The sequence below is a fragment of the Cyprinodon variegatus genome, unplaced genomic scaffold, assembly GCF_000732505.1.
Source record: "Cyprinodon variegatus isolate N-32 unplaced genomic scaffold, C_variegatus-1.0 Scaffold408, whole genome shotgun sequence".
NCBI lineage: Eukaryota > Metazoa > Chordata > Actinopteri > Cyprinodontiformes > Cyprinodontidae > Cyprinodon > Cyprinodon variegatus.
In genome coordinates, this window is record NW_015150861.1 from 649,905 (window position 1) to 667,325 (window position 17,421).

At 37.5% G+C, this 17,421-nt stretch overlaps 1 protein-coding gene across 3 annotated transcripts in view; it reads right to left on the reverse strand.

Annotated features, from left to right (window-relative positions):
- Positions 1 to 17,421, reverse strand: part of LOC107093118 (leucine-rich repeat and fibronectin type III domain-containing protein 1-like protein) — a 335,211-nt gene that overhangs the window by 227,784 nt on the left and 90,006 nt on the right. For all 3 annotated transcript variants that reach the window (XR_001481607.1, XR_001481608.1, XM_015387956.1), the window contains exon 2: positions 1,988 to 2,148. The gene's annotated coding sequence lies outside the window, so the exon portion shown is untranslated. The remainder of the gene's footprint in view (positions 1 to 1,987; positions 2,149 to 17,421) is intronic.

Here is a 17,421-nt window from a genome sequence, read left to right on the forward strand (position 1 = left end):
GTGTGTGTGAAATTCCTTACAATAGAATGATCTTTTAATGTAAAACTTTTTGTTTTCTGTCATTTTAGAGACATAAGCTAAAGCAAACAGTGAAACTGCTTGTGCAACTTGTGAAATGATGAACAAAATGAAATGTATTATTAATTTTTATTAAAAACGGTTTTCCACAATTTTTGGTTTTTGGTTAAAGGTTATGTTTCAAACCAATCTTTTGGTTCATGTTTTTACTCAATCTATATTGGAAAAAGGGCAAACCAATCAAAATTGCTCACTTTGACTAAAATACTTGTTAAGTAGTATAACAACGTTCCAAAGCAGACCCCACTATCACCACTAACATTCCAGAAAGTAATACTACTGACTTTCTATTACTATTCAGTATTGATCATTATATCCTTTTATCTAGCAGCATTGTTTTGACCAACTAGATTGGCTGAACAAACAACCAGTCTATTAAATAGTATATCCAAACTCTATCCAACTGACCGCAACCCTCCTGCAAACTCCCACATCTTGACTGAATACTAAAGGGTTGTGATGCCTGTCAAAGTTTTTGATCTGAAGCTGTCAGACATTATGGCGGTCTCATAACATCACTAGGAGCCACTAAACATCCCCTGGAAAAGAACCTCGAGAAGCTTGCATTCTGGAATCACCTAACCATCATCTCAGCTTCTCCTCAAAGGATTCTTCTCTCTTGGCCACAATTCTTTCAGATCACTGTCTCAGATCAATCTCCTGAGTACTTCTAAATAAACCTTTTTAAAACTGCTTTTGCCTCTTGAGTATGTATATGGGTCAAATTTCTTCCTAAAATCATGACCTCCTCAGGTCAGAAGAGTCAGCTTTGAGGCCATAGAAACATCAGTGGTGCTGGGATATATTTCAAGTGTAAACTTTTGTGTATTTACTTTATTTTATTAAAACAATCAATACAAAGTGAGCATGAATCCGAACCAAAAAATGAAACACCCCTTTGCTTCGACTCCTCGAAAGGACAACGAAAAGTTTAATTCCACTGAGTGCAACTATACCCTCTGAAGTATCCTCATCAATAACCAGAGTCCTGCTATATAACTAATAATAATATAGCTAACTTTCTATTTTCCCACAGCTTTCCTCTGCATTTTAAGCCATCTTCTTGGGAAGCAGTGAGCATGCAGACAAAGGAACCTAGAATGTCAGGGAGGAAGTTCTAGTTCAATTTAATGGTATAGGTAATCTCCCAAACTTTAAACATGTAGCAACAAAGGAACACAAGGTGGTCTACTAAGACACTGTGGACCATGATGACTCTGGAGGAGCTGCAGAGATCCACAGCCCCTGTGGCACAACCTATCCACAGGAGAACTGTTGGTCATTCAACAAAATAAATCTGATCTGAATCTCATGGACAACCAGCCTGAATACAGATCATGTGTCAGAGTGATCCCAACTTTTTTTAGTCTGAGGATGTTTTCAAGTTGGTAGAAACTAACACCAAATAACCAACAGTAAAAGGAGGCAGTACAGGGCAAGATTTTGCGACAGGCAAATCTAAAACGGAAACATTGAACAGACATAAATACTACACATCATTCTCATCTTGAATCTTTCGTGTAATGCCATCAAATACAAGCAAGTCACTAATAATTATCTGTGAACATTAATCTAATTCTTTAAGGATTTCTTTTTGGTTCAGTTTTAATTGTTTAATAAATGACTCAGACATCATGTCTTCCGCCTGTCATCATCTGGGTCCTATGGTTTGATGAATCCAAAGGAAAGGGAAACACACCAATGACCAACAAAAGAAACATCCTGAAATACTGAGCCCCAAACCTTAAAGCAACCAAAACAATATGTATCTGCACCAAATAACTGCAGTTCTAAAACATCCAGTTCTGGGTTAACAGCATTTGTCCAGATCATGCCACAGAGATCAGCTCTGTAGCTCGTCCATCAAATATTTTATCCAGAGCTCAGCACTGATTGTAAAGCTGCTTACCTTTAGTCTCTCTCCTATCTTACGGATGACCATGTGGTTTACTTGGATGTCCAAGGAGAACACAACCTTCTTTTGAGTGCAAGAGCCAGCAAATGCTGGACTAAAAGTCTTCAGAGTCATCCATCTCATTAGTCAGCAGTCCGAATAAGTCTGTTTGTTCCCTGCAGAAAGAGACACAAAGACACAATTTCAGAGACGTAAAAGGTTTTTAGGAGATAATTAACACATTTCTATGATGTTTCTGTGTTTCACCAGAACATCCTAGATGACAAATTACTTAAACTCCATTTATATTGACAGAAAGGATAAAAGAAGGACAGACCCATCAATTAAATCGAGAGAAAATGCTGGAATGAAATGAAACAAGTTTAAATTTTTTTTTGTTCCTGGATCTTCAACCGATCAGCTTACATCTTTGCTTCACAGCTAATCAGTGTTTTTTTTCTCTTTTGTTCATTTCGTTTCTCTCCTTTAGGTTGTCAACAATTTTGTCCTCAAAGAAAACCTCACCACCCTTTTCCTCCAGAGACCTACTGTACATGTGATGACTTTGGCCCACTTCCTAAAGTCAGCTGCCACAGTTAGAAAACAATGTTTTGAAACTGAAGTGAGGAGGCTAAATAGGTGACTGTAGGAAATTGTTAGCGTTTCTAAGAAGGTTTTCTGCTTGGGGACTGTCAGCAGCAAATTATGCCTCCTTCAATCCTCCTTGAAATCCGCCCATCCTGAGATCCACACTGCCTAAGTCACTGTCACAGGGATGATGTGGTTATTTAAGATGGTTGAAGTGGGCCAGGAAATTAACTTTGCCTTGCAGAGGGATTCATATCTGTTGGACTCATGTTATCCCAAAAAAACATTGTAAAGTAGAGCTGTATTATAAAGTTGGGAAAAAATAACAAGTTTTTATGACTGGATGTGGTGCATTTTAAATCAGTACACTTAGTCAGAACCCAGTAGAAGGTCCTTTAATGGCAGGTCCAGCTGCAGGGGCTTGTTTCAGAAGATTTACTGAAAACGCTACTGTTTTCTTAACCTGAAATTAGGGAAACTCTGAGTTTTCTGTTCCAAAAGGATTTTTCATCAGCCACTATTTCTGTTACATTAGTAACATTCTCCCAAGAGTCAACCTGTTCGGTAGCTGTCTGACTTAACTCTCCAATCACGTTTGTTTCCTGATTTTCTCGAGGATTTCTGTCATATTTTGTACTAACAACAAAAGAAAATCAGCCATTAGATCCATCAAAGATATTAGGTTTTAAAAACACAAATATATCATATTCTTTAGACGAGGATCCAATTAAAGAAAGAACAGCCTTAGCTGGCCAAGAATTAAATATTTATAAGGAGAGGGTTCTTAGACAGTGTACAGATGTCATTTCTTTTCAGAAATTATTATGAGCACTACAGTTTCACTTCAAAATCAATGACATACCCATCAACAAACTCATCCGTCCTCACATTTGCAGCATTACAGACTTCTTTAACAGATATTTACCTGTACTTGATATAGGTTAGAGAACATTTATGTGTGATAACAGCATAATAGAAAACAACTGCACAATCAAACAGCCACTTAGTATTTATTGTGTAATGTAAGACAAAGTCATCATGAGAAAGAACCCAATGAGATGATACAGAGGTCCCATCTGTAATATATTCAAATTAGCATTTTAAACAAACGAAATTCTATATATCTTATATCTACATTCTGGATATTGACAAATTAATTTAAGATTTCCACATTCATATTGATACTTGTAATAATTTTTTATTATTTTGTTCAAAAAGTTATTTGATATACAGTAGTAGCCATTTGCTGATGAAGATTCTCAGTCATCCAGGTCATAGTCATTCCGTGAAAGTTTAAAAAACAATCCACTGGACTTGGTTTCCAAGATTTGAAAGCTTTCTCAATTCAAATGTGAATTGAGAAAGCTTCCTGGAGAGGTAGCGAAACGTCTTCAAATCTTGGAAACCAAGTCCAGTGGATTGTTTTTTAAACTTTAACGGAAGTATTAGTCATTCAAAATGGCCCTTCCCAGTCAAATACCATGTCCTGTGCATGCATATCTTTTCACTCTTACTCCACACTTTCACTGAATTACAGGGTCTGACCAGGAATTTAACCTTCTCTTTAGATCTTAATGTCCACAAATCATGACAGAAAAAATATTTAGTACAAAGATTGAAGTTTAAAAAGGAATTGTAGAGGACCAACCAAGGGCCCATTGGGGAAAATGGGCAAATTATGAATGGCTACCACTGTATCATACATATTCAGTCAAGCTGGTAAATTTCAAAACAGCCATTTAAAATGTGTAAACATTTCTGGGTATATAAAAATTTATTTTTACTAGCACAGTTTTTGTTTTTGGACTTTCTGAAATTCAGTGTCTGCTGGCAATAATGTAATTTAGACAATCTATCATGAAAGTAAGGACTATGAATGTGATTTTTACCAGGTAGAATCCAATTTTAGTGATCTAAAAATCAAACAGAGAGGAGAGGGCTTTTGATAAATGTCAAAAGGGCCTGCCATCGAGACTTCATACTGTATAAACTTACAGTTTTTTTTTTAGCAGCAATCTTCTCGTACCCCATTTTCCTCTCGTTTGCAGCTGTAGCAGAGTAGCTCGGTCTTTTAAACACATTTTACAGTCTCTAGTTCAATTGGTGTGAAATAGGCATGTTGCTTGTTGTCATTGTGACTCGTCAAATCATGGCTACACTGATAATGGCTTTTTATAGTTTCCAACTTTAGATTAGATAAATTTAGAATTGAGGATTTGAGTTTGGTAAACTTGCTTTATGAAACGGCCTCGGGATGTCAGGAGAATGAGGAAAGTTTTGTAATCAGTACCAAAAGCAGCGAATTGGGCCTATGAGAGAATAACAGGAATCCACAAAGAACAGAACCTGCATTTAATAATCATCAGAATACTGAAAATACACCCTCAAACCTTTTTATTTACCATCATTTAGTTCATGGTTCAGCCTTTTATCTGGAAAACTTTTAAAGTCAACAACCCTACAAACTTCCAAGCAGCCCAAAATCATCTTGAAAACGCTGATCCAAAACATGTAAGGAACCGTACTCTGTACTGCCCTCCTTTGCTTAAAAAGAAAAAAAAAAGCAAACCTAGTCTTGACATGGATACAAGTCTTTAGCATGTTTGGATGTATAAATTAAATAACTAATGATATTTGAAATTCTCCAACAGAAACCAGCAAATCTCCAATTACTCAAAGTAAATCATATAGCTGTTAGAAGCAGAGCTCCATTACTCACAAGGCAAACTAATTTTATTCCCTAAGCTGGAGCCATTAAAGGGCTAATCATCCTGAGGAAGGCAAGGGTTTATTTGTTTAAGGAGGTGGAGCTTCAGGTTTACAACTCCTCAGTCCACAGCATCTGACTAGAAGCATCAAGTCCTGCTTAGCTTTCCCTTTACCCTGAAGGTGAAAGGCTGCATGCAGAGGGAATGTCTCCTAGAGATTTCTTGAAGCTATGAGCAGCAGCAGAAACCTTCTGAGATGCTTGAGTATTAGAGGAAAAGGTCAAAATAAAAAGCCAGACAGAGTGACAACTAACTGAGATAAAAGACCATAAAACATGATGCCTCATTTGTAGTGTCATGATTCACAGATGTGGGACAAGGAAGCAGAAACATATTTTATCCAGTTAGGATAGATTTATGATAGTTTTTGTCTGAGGAAACCTTTTATGATCTTAGCTTCTAATTTTAGTTGCTTTCTGTTAATATTTCATCTGTAACCCATTCCTATGATCTTAGGATCAAATTATATCAAATGTATCAAGATATTGAGAAACATGAAGGCGGATTCATTTCCAGAGATGGATCCGTGTCAGCATCAGGAAACATGTACAACAATTCTGAAACACAGCTTTGAGCTGATCAGGGGTATTTCACACCTATTAATCTTCTACTTCTTCAAAACAATCTTTCCTACATTTTCTGCAAGTAAATATATCTGTAAAGATTCTCAGTCATCCGTGTCACGGTCAGTTAAATCCTGCAAGTAAATTCTCTGACCTCTGCCTTTTCAGCAGACAGGCAGCCCACTCCCAGCAGAGCTTAACAACCTGTTTGGACTCAGGTGGTTCTCCTCAGGAGTTTTTGATTCAGCTGCCAAGACCAAGAAAGAAATGATAATAATGATCCTTATAGTCAAGATGTGAGAGTCTGAACCTAAGCTGACCTAAGCCGTCTGATCTGCTCTCAGCAGGAGAATTTCAGCTCTATATGATACCCAAATGAACCCAAATAATGTTCTACCCTTAAATAGACTTGAGCAACAAAAGAAGTTGCTCTTCCTACTGAACAATATTCAACACTTGAAGTTGATCAGATGCTGGGAAAAAAAAAAACAATTTTACTTGAGCTTCTCTCCAGACCCTCTCTTCTGCTCTGCATAACAACCCATCCACAGCAGAACTGCATGCAATCTGGCAGTCGCTGCAGCTGCAACGAAAATAACTGCATAACGCTCTGCAACTTGTTCTCTCTGAAGCTTTATGTCAGCCTCTTCATGCAGGTAATCCACCTGCAGGACATCCATTATGAAACATTTTGCTGTTTCAAAGTTAGATTGAAGGATAGTACTTTGTGAGTTAAAATGGAACCAAGCTTCCTTCATGCATCAATAGATGATTTCATCCCTAGATGATGTAAATAGTGGGTTAACCTGATCTTTTGATTGAACATGTTTAAATGTTAAAGTCATAAAGAAGTCATATTTAAATGTCAAATCATTCTGGCTTAAACATGTCTATAAATGTACTCTTTATCAATAGGTATTTTTGCAAAAGTTTGAAAATTTCTATTTAAAAAAATCCTGTCTTAAAATCTGTAGTTTTTTTCTCCATTATCTTATGCAGGCTAGTTAGTTATACATCAGCCTGAACACCTAAATCCGGCAAACGACATATCAATGGTCATCTGTTTTTTTGGTCATAGCATCTGGATTCATATGTCGCAGCTAATATATGCAACTGTTGAAATAAGAATTATTTACTTTACCATTGAGTTCCATCCCAGTGTTCACGGGGATAATGTCTTCGGCAAGCGTAGAGCTAACAGAACTGGCAGCGTTGCGAGGCAAGGCCTTCTACACTAAACAAAGCTTATGGCAAAGCTTGTTGTCCTCTTTCACAACATCTTCGTCCCCGTTTTCCTCCTCTAAATAAAAAATGGATGACGGAGGAGACTCATCCACGACCTCCGACACTAAACTCTCCTCCTCTTTCATGTTTCAACTGTCCATAGCGTTCCTTGACAGTGTTGTTTCTAAGTCACCAATTTAGTGCTATTTGGTCCCAAAGTAATTTCCTATTGCTAACCTATTAGCACTATTCCAACAAAATGGCCACAATCAAACTTGCTTGCAATCCTTCTGCCACAACAACCCTGCTCCTTTGATAAACGGCCAATCACATTCACTTAATGCACTCGTGTAAAGTCAGGCACCACTCGGGAGAATTCGGAAATGCAACGGTTGAAACAGCCATTTTCCTACCACTTAAAAAAAAAACATCTTAATCTGCCTGAAGCTGACTAGTTAAAGACACATTACTGCTGCGGATCCATTCAAGAAAACAACAAACAGTTAATGGAATCTCATCTAACCCAGATGTTCACAGGGGACAGTGTTATAAATCCAGATTATGACATATGGGTTTTACTGAAACATGACCACGGAATATCTAGAAGGGCTTCACAACCACAGCTGTGAAGACAGCTGACATCGCTACCTCTAGTAACATGATTAAAACAGTGACTGTATTTATGCAGAACCTGAAGAATCGATTTAAACTAAGAGATCTGTTAGAACTTTGTAGGGAGTAATGCTGGAGAGTCTGGCAACACAACTACTATATAATCCGCTCCAGGTTATCGTGGAGCAGCTAAAAACAGCACAATTCTTCGGTAAAAAATGTTTTGAGTTATAGAGTCTAATTATACTTAAACTGATGTGTAGACCTTTTCTCCAAAAGGTTGATTAAAAGATTAGTGATCTAGGTGTTCCTGTTTCCCTCTGGGACGTAGGTGAAAAATTTGAGGTAATATTGTTTTATGCACAAATTGATAAACAGTTTAAGCTGTTGATAAACTCTGGGTCAAACATAGAAATCAAATCTTTTCTAAGAATTCTTTTAAGCTGCTAAGGAACGTTTCTTTTGCTTTTCCGAAAAAGTAAAAAAAAAAAAAACCACTGGAGTTTGTTTTTCACGTTTGAAGATGTTTTGCTTCCCATCTGGGAAGCTTTTTCTATTTAAAATATCTGAATTAGTGTAGAGCCCCAAGCTTTATAGAGTAGCCCAACAAAGCATTGTTTTGGCTTAGAGACCATGCAAATGGAACAGGAGAACAGGTCCGCCCCTTAGTAATGGGGAACTGTTGAGGTACAGTATTTGTTAGCCTGCAATACCCGATACTGGCCTATGCCTATGAAAAGGGGAGTCGTTAGGGTCAGTTTTTTTGCTTGGCTGACCAGATGAGAGGTCTTGGTCCCCTGCGCGGCGATAAGGATTATGATAGCGGGAAGGAATCAACTCTATCTGTGCGTTGTAAATTTTTGAGAGCTAAAACCTGAGTCCACCCCCTATGTTTAAGGTTGTTTTTTCTCTTTTAACACAAATAGCTTCCTTCACACCCCTTTCAAATCACCTGTCTTCTTTTTCCAAAATGTCAACATTTTGGTCCTGTCAACATTTCCTTTTGCTGGTTATCCAAGAAGAACATCTCTCTGTGTGCTTCTCCTGAATGCGTTCTGGTACATAGCTGATCCAAAGCACTCGCCACTCTTATTCCATCTCATATCAACTATGTGGCCCAAGTTTGTACTAATGGAATACATTGATGAGCCAATTATCCAAAAGGGTTTCCAGGTGCTTATGTCCCTTCATACGTTTCTGTTTGTGAACTCATCATTTCCTCCTACAGCCTCTCCGACCTCCTCTCCCAATCAATTCTCACTGCTGTGGGCTGCGTGGAATCCATTTAGCACTGCTTCATCACACACAAGCTCTTACACAGGTGTGTGTATGTGTGGTGGGGTGTTAAGGCGTTTATAGTGACCTTGAAAATGAATCAGGAAGCAGAGCTCATTCTGAAAGGCTGCTGCTGTTGATAAAGAAGGAAGCTAGAATGGGTGAAACCAAGGCTGGTGCTGCGGCTAAAACCTGGACACATATAAATAACTTGATAGCTGATCTAAAGCCAAGACAAAATTACAAAAAATTAATAAAGGTGGTCTGGTGTAATATCAGAGTGGGATATGGGATCCTACGCTACTTCCGGGAGCTAACTTTTTCAACTTTGGATTTAAACACAAATCTGGTCTTTTTGAGTTTTATGTTTTCATTTACATGTTATTTTTTTCATTTCATGCTAAAATTATGGTATATGATAAGTATAGTATAATAGTATTTTGCCGGACTACTCTGAGCTTGTCTAACGCAGTTTAACAGAGAAAATGTAAAAAGCAGGAAATTGCTTCAGAAAATTCATTAAATTTTTTTAAAGATTTGTATTAGCATTCTGTAGTGATTTATTTATAAAAATGTGTGATTTTAGTACAATATCACATTTTTGGGGGGACCTGGATGAACATCTGCTTGCACATGCAAAAATGAGTCAATGGTAATGGTAATGGTTGTCTTTCCTGTACAGATCGGGTAGTGACAGGCACTAAAAATGTTTGTAAAGTGAGCTTCCCAGTAGTGATAGCGGTAACAGCAAATCACACAACAAAAGACAGAGCTCCAATCAGGAGCTTGTGGGCAGTCTAAAATCAGGGATTCAGGCTTCAGCTTGATCTGCGGTGTTCCGCTTGGTCCTAGCCCTCGACGTCTGTCTGTGTACAGTAGCGTGACATCAGGGGACCAAAACTGACTTTTGAAAGATTGTAGGGGACATGTAGCTCGTGTCCCCCCACTAATACGACTGGTAGTAATTTTATGTCTGATAAAAAAGTAGGGGAAAACTTTTAAAATGTATGTTAAACAGTAGAAATCCTCACAGATTTTCTTTGGTGTGATTAACTGGAAGTTAAGATGAACAGTCTCTACCTCGGTTCAGTGATTCATATTAAGAACAAGCACTCTAAGTCAGTTCAGACATGGTGTTGTGTGCTGCTCTCCTTTGTCTATTGTTAAATGAAACCAGAGTATGCAGTGTTGTCTTACTGGGAACCAGAGGAGCTCCTCTTAGAGACACCAGACTGTCTGGCTGCTGTAGAGCATGAGGCACAATCTTTCTCCGTTTCAGGACATTTAATTTTACCACAATATTCTCTCTTCTCTCCAATCTTCTCCTAACCTTATTTGATCGATTAGGGATGAAACATTGAATTGTAATTAAATTTGATTTATTCCAAAATAAGATGTTAATCGCTAGGAAAGAGAATTGAAGCTATTTGGGTTACGGTGCTAATCAGTTTAATTAGAAAACGTGTTATTCAATCTACAGAGGGTTGATATTAAACCCAATAGTATCTTTTTTCCACATCCCATTCGTCTCCCTAGCTTTGCAATGTTGTATTCAATAGCAGCATGTTTAGCAGTAGCTTGGTTAGAAAAGTTAAATGCAGCTGGACTGAAGGAAGAAAACAATCCAAACCAATAAGGTCAGAAGTCAGCTTTCACCCTAGCCAATATTTACTGGACATATTGGTGTGACAACTGATAATGGCTTTTTATTTCAGAGGAACCTGACCTTATAAAACATGATGCGTTTTTCTAAATGTTCTTTTTCTGCTGAGTGGTCATAATATCACTTATCAATTTACTCCCTGAAATAACTGGATGTCAGGAGCGCTTACTAAATAATAGGTAATGAACTAAGCCAGCGCCATAGTAAAATCATGGATGTCTTTGTATCAAATGAGATCACATAGAGATGACGTAAAGAAAACAGAGACTTTAAACAATAAGCCTGCAGGAGGGAAGAGAGTGACAGATGGAGTGAAGGAGAGACTGTGGCTGCTTGTTGGATAATGACACTAGAAGAGCTCCTAACTGCAGGCTAAGAGGTTGCAGGTTGAGGTGGAAACACCCTCAGCACAGAATGTGAAGGACTTCCATTCATAGTCAAGTGGACCCCTCTGTTCTTCTTCCTCTTCCTCCGACTTACTCCTCAAACTTTTTCTGTTTCTTTTTACACCTGATTTTCTCCATATCAAGTATGGTCTGAGATAAATTATCTTCTGAGAGCACAATGCTCAATCTGCAATAAAACTTTATCAACACTAAAAGCCCTCATTTTATCACATCTTTTTAGATCTGATCATTCTTCTCACTGTTTACAGAAAATATAAATGGTTTACAGAGAAACAGCCTTAAAACAGAAATATGATTTACATTGCTTGCTTTTACAGAAGACGATATGGGACGGATAATCGCTAATAACGGCCATTTATTGGTTGATCACATTCGAAGTGGGTGGGTTCATTTAACAAGTCCTCTTAATAGAGATCAAAAATAATCCAACCAAGAGAAAGCAAAGTTATAAAAGGCATGTCCTCTTGAAAGAAAATATTTGCACAACATCCAGAATTCAATTGAATAAAAGAATAATGAATTATTCCACAAGGAAAAATGAAATGTTCAAGGCTGCACTTTAAAAAATCAAAATTGTCTAGAGAGCTGTTCCTAAATGAAATTTATTTTTGTTTACACTTGTGTATACATAATGACAAAATAAATCTGTCTAAGTCTAAGTAACTCATCAGCCATTCTCCGATGGGATAATAGAGATGTGGATAGCCAATTCAATTCAGTTTATTTATATAGTGCCAAATTCACAACACGTCATCTCAAGGCACTTTACAGTTCAACCAGATCATACAGTCAAATTGATTCAAAGTTTTCTATCTAAGGAAAACCAGTTGATTGCATCGACTCATTGACTCAAATACAATCCCTCACACTAAGCATGCTTGTAGCGACAATGGAGAGGAAAAACGCCCTTTTAACAGGAAGAAACCTCCAGCAGAACCAGACTCAGTGTGAGCGGCCATCTGCTGAGGCCGACTGGGGTTCAAGGAGACAGAAGCAGAGACACAGCCAGTGGCAACAAGGCTCTTCGGAGGGGTCTTTCTTGCACCAGATCTGGAGAAGCCTTTGACTGACAACACTCTTTTGGTGTTAAACAGTCTGCTGAAGAGTTTGCTCACTTCTGTCCACAAAGCTCTTCATTTTATGAATATACACACTAATACTAAAAACTATGCTGCAGCTACAGATATATTTACCACACTGAATAATATTATGTAACCACCATAAGGTTTTGTCTTCCATACACTCCGATATCTATCTCTGCTGCTCTTGAAGGTTTTTGTGATGTTTCCACAGGTTGTCTGTTGTCTTCTTTCTGCTGTAGTCATGCTCTGTTTTATTTTCCTCTCATCTCTACTGTATATCTTCTGTGTTGTCTATTTTTGCTGTTTTGTTTTATGTTTCTCTCTTTTCATGTGCTCTTTTCTGTCTCTCTCTCTCTCTCTCTCTCCCCCCTTAGTTCTTATCCCCTCCTTCTTTCTCAGTTTTTAATAAAGTTTCATATACAAAAAACAAGCAGAACCTTATAGCAACAGTTATGGTCTGCTTATAAAAGGAAATCTGTTGGGCTATCATCTAGCTCTGGGACATCCATTCCCAGAGCTATTTTGGCTAAACAGGAAACCAAAACAATGAAAAAGAGCTGGCCTTTTTTAATTAAATTTTGTATATAATTTTCTCTGATTTTGTTACACCAGCAGATGATTTCAGAAGAGATCACAATCTCCACAACAGACTTATAAAAGATATGCAGCATCTTGCCCCAAACACCCTGTCTCTTCTTCAAGACATCTTTACTGTTGCATCTCCAGTTTTTTGTCCAGGTGAAAACCAAGGTACTTCATAACAGGAAGTCACAGGGGAGCCTGATAACTAAAATATCTGCCTCCCATTCTACTTTTAGAAATTCTGGGTTCCACGAGTAAACCTGCAGATTGAGAGCGAAGTACTCTGTTAGGAACTGTTGTGAATTACAACAAAAAATGACGAAGCGAGACGGTCAGTTTCATTTGGTTTAACTTTAGTGAAGAACGGTGAAGGAAAAAAGTAACATACAACGTGCGCCCATCGTCTCGGCTCAACAATACAAACATTTTTTTTTCTTCCTGCTCCTAGAGCATCTTGGGTAATAGAGTCCACTTCAATGCAACTACAAATAAATGCAGTCCCAAATTTTACCACAGTTAACACACGAACTGTGTTATCAAGATTAATGTTAACTTATATTTTTAACTCAGTAACTTATCATTCAAATGTTATGAAATAATAAGTCCTCAACAAATAAATTCACAACAGGAACATGAGGAACAATCAGATCTCTGATAGAAGATTGAGTTTGGTCATTTAAGGCTTTATACAGTATGTGAGTAGGAGGATTTTAAATTACATTATGGATTTAACAAGAAGCCAATGAAGAGAAGCTAGGATAGGAGAGATATGATCTCTCTTTTTAAGTTTCATCAGAACTCTGGCTGCAGCATTTTGGATCAGCTGAAGGCTTTTAACAACAGTTTGTGGACTTCCTGATAGTAAAGAATTACAATAGTCAAGCCTTGAAGTTACAAATGCATGGACTAGTTTCTCAGCATCACCCCTGGAGAGGAGATTTCTAATTTTTTGAAATATTCTGCACATTCTATAATCCTCTTAGATATGGACTTTAAATGATGGGTCCTGATCAAAAATAACATCAAGATTTTTTACTTTATTATCTGAGATCAATTTAATCCCATGAAAATGAAGTGACTGGCTAATCAGCTTCTTTGTCCAAAGACTCTGGTCCAAAACTTCTGTTTTGTCTGCATTCAGAAGGAGAAAGTTAAGAGTCATCCAGGTTTTTATGTATTCAAGACATGCCTGTATGTAATGGGTTAGCCTTATCTGGATTTATAGACAGAAACAGCAGACGGTATCATCAGCATAACAGTGGAATAACAATTATACCAATTGGGAGCATATATATAGTAAAAAGAATTGGTCCTACCACTGATCCCTGTGGTACTCCACAGGTAATCCTGGAGCATGAGGAAGATTTGTCATTAACGTGAACAAACTGAAAACGGTCAGATAGATAAGATTTAAACCTGTCTAGTGCTGCTTCTTTAATTCCTACAAAATATTCAAGTCTATCTGAAAGGATATTATGATCAACTGTATTAAATGCAGAACCGAGATCTAACAGGACAAGTACAGATACAAGTCCATTAGGCTATGGGAATATAATTTGCAACTATCAGCAAAGCTGTTTCAGTGCTATGATGAGCTCTAAAGCCAGACTGAAACCCTTCAAAAAGTTCATTATGGTGCAAGTAGTCATGTATTGTTTGGCAACTACATTCTCAAGAATTTTAGCTAAGAAAGGAAGATTGCATATAGGTCTATAATTGACCTAGTCATCTGTGTCAAGAGACAGTTTCTTAAGTAAAGGTTTAATTATAGCAACCTTAAAAGCCCTTGGTACATATCCCTGTAACAGAGATAGATTAATCACATCTAAAATGGAGGAGGAGATCAAAGGGAATATCTCCTTAAATTACCTGGTTGGAACTGAATCTAACACACAAGTTGAAGGCTTAGATGAAGACAATAATTTTGCTAATTCAGAAAGTTCAACTGGATCAAAGCAGTCTAAACCCGGTTCATTCCATGACTACCTCAGATGCTGCCTCACCTTCCAGAGATAAACCAATCACACCTATATGAGTGCTAATGATCTTATTTTTTATAAGATCAATCCTATCTATAAAGAATCCTATAAAATCATTCCTGCTAAGAGCAGGTGGGATGGACAGTTCAACTAAGCTATGGCTCTGGGTGAGTTTGGCAACTGTATTAAAAAGATATCTAGGATTTTTTATTCTCCCCTATTAATGAGGAGAAATATGCTGCTTTGCTTTACAAAGTCACCTCTTATACAGCAAAAAAATATTTTTCCATACTAGGTACTATTGCCACAGATATGTAGAGCACTATTTTCTCACCAATTTCCTAGCATTTAGCTTCAGCTCTCTATTAAACCAAGGGGCCAACTTTCTGTTTTTTAAGTTTTTCTTTTTCAAATGGGCTGCAATGTCTAAGGCAGTATGCAGAGAACTAACAACCCCATGAACAAAATCATCAACCAGTGAAGGGGAATAAACTAAACTTTTCCACTCTGCAGCACTGCTTAGTTACACAAAGTAAAACAGATTCTTTAACATTTTTAACTGTACTATCTGATAATGATCTGCTAAAGTTCCTCTCATATTTAAGGCGTGACAGGAAAGCTTAAGATCGAATAAGAGAAGAGTGTCCCTGTGACTGTGGACAAAATAACAGGATGCTGAGCTTATTTCTTAAGTGATCCTTCTGAAGAATGTATTCATTTCATTTGCTCTGCCCAGCTCTTCACACACTCTGATTCTTTTTCAGCTTGAAGCCTCTGATCTTCCCTGACCATACATCTCTAATATTGTTCTGCTGGAGCTTGCTCTCCAGCCTCTTTCTGAATGCCATCTTGCTTTCTCTTATCTTCATCTTAAGTTGCTTCTGTATACTCCTTAATAATTCCCTGTCTCCCTTCATAAAGGCTCTTATCTCCTTGTTTAGGAGCTCCTTCAGGTCACTGGTGAAAAGCATTTCACAGTTCTGGAAGGGATGGTGTTATCTATACAGAGGTTCATGTAGTAAGTCACACACTCAGTCATTGCAGTACTGACTCTCCATGTGGCTGACCAAGTGCATCCCAGTCTAGAGCCTCAAAGCAACCTTCAAGGGCTTGCAATCCCTGCAATCCCTTGCACTGTGACCATCTTCGTACAGTTCTTTTTAAACCAGATTTTCTCTTACAATCTCTTATACTCTAAGCAAAGAAAAACTCGATTGAGATCTGTTTTCCCAAGAGGAGGTATTTGTTTAGAGACTCTTGACATTTTCATAAAACAAGTTCTAAGATTTATTTTCTCTGTTACGGCAGCTGACAAACTGTTGGAGTGCTGGCAGTGTAGCAGAGAGTGAAGCATAATTAGTGCCCCCAGTTACCTATCTGATCTGTAAAAATGTGACCTGTACTCTGTGACCTGCCATGCTGAAGCTGGAAGAAAAGCAACAACTCTGGTGATTTCTCTATAAGGATTGCATTGTTAATGTGATCCAGCATTACCATCCATGTTTAATTCTGCAAACAGAGAGCACGCTTGCTACTTGTGACATCAATAAATCCTTTACAGCATATGTAGGAGACGTAAATTGCTTTAATGCAGTCCCCACAACAGATCACATACAAGTCACTTATATTTGGAAATGTAAACAACCAGGCAAAACAATCAGGTTTTCCACATGAAAATCAGAATGGAGCAATGAGGCCTACAATGCAAATGTAGCCTTAGGGATTTAATAGGAAATCATTGAAAAATAAATTATTAAAATCCTTCATTCAATGTCAGGTAGAAATCCTTGAATCTACCTTGTAAGAAATTTGACAAGTTTTTACAAGTGTTGGGAACCAACATTTTAAATGAGTACTCTTACTTACATGGAGCCAGAGGTACTGACACAGGTTGACAAATATAGAGCTTATTAGCAAAAGGAGCAAAGAGGACATGAACATAAAACATGATCTAACAAAAATAACTGGAAGGAAAAGGATAAACTAAAAGTTTAAAGAGTAAACTAGTAAGAAAAACACCAATCAAGCAGGGAGTTTTGAAAAGTAAAGAAAAAGAAGTAGAACTTAAAAATAGATAGTAAAGTCGAGGGCCAACCTTGCACCCAAAAAGAAAAGAAAAAAATCCAAAATCCTTAAATCGTAACAACAATCCACTAAACAAGGTCATTAAACCACTGCAGAACACAATCATTTGATTTCTGACACTAACATGATGAATCAACTCTTCAGATTGAGATGGCAGCTTGGAAATGTGACATGGAGTTATTTCTTAACAATCCAAAGAGAAATGAATGTTCTCCTTCAGCATATGTGGACAGATTGTGGAATGAGGGTGTGTGTGTGTGTGTGTGTGTGTGTGAGCTCCTTAGAAACAGCAGTACTGTAATTACTTGTGGGAATGTGAAGGTCAGAAATGGTGCAACGTCTTGAAATTTATTTTTTTCATCATCACACTTCTGAGGATTAATTATGGAGGGAGAACACTGGTGTGTTTGCATGAAAACTTGTCTCTGAATTATTCTTAATTTCAGAGAACAACCTGATAAAAGTGGGAATAAAGTGAAACATGGTCTGTACTTATTTTATAATGAGCAGGGATGATTTTCTTTTGTTATGAATAATAGCAGTGAAGCCTGACAATATTAGCCCAGAAACATTAAAGGGGTCTAGTTAAGTAAGAGGACTTTACAGATTTCTACAAGAGTT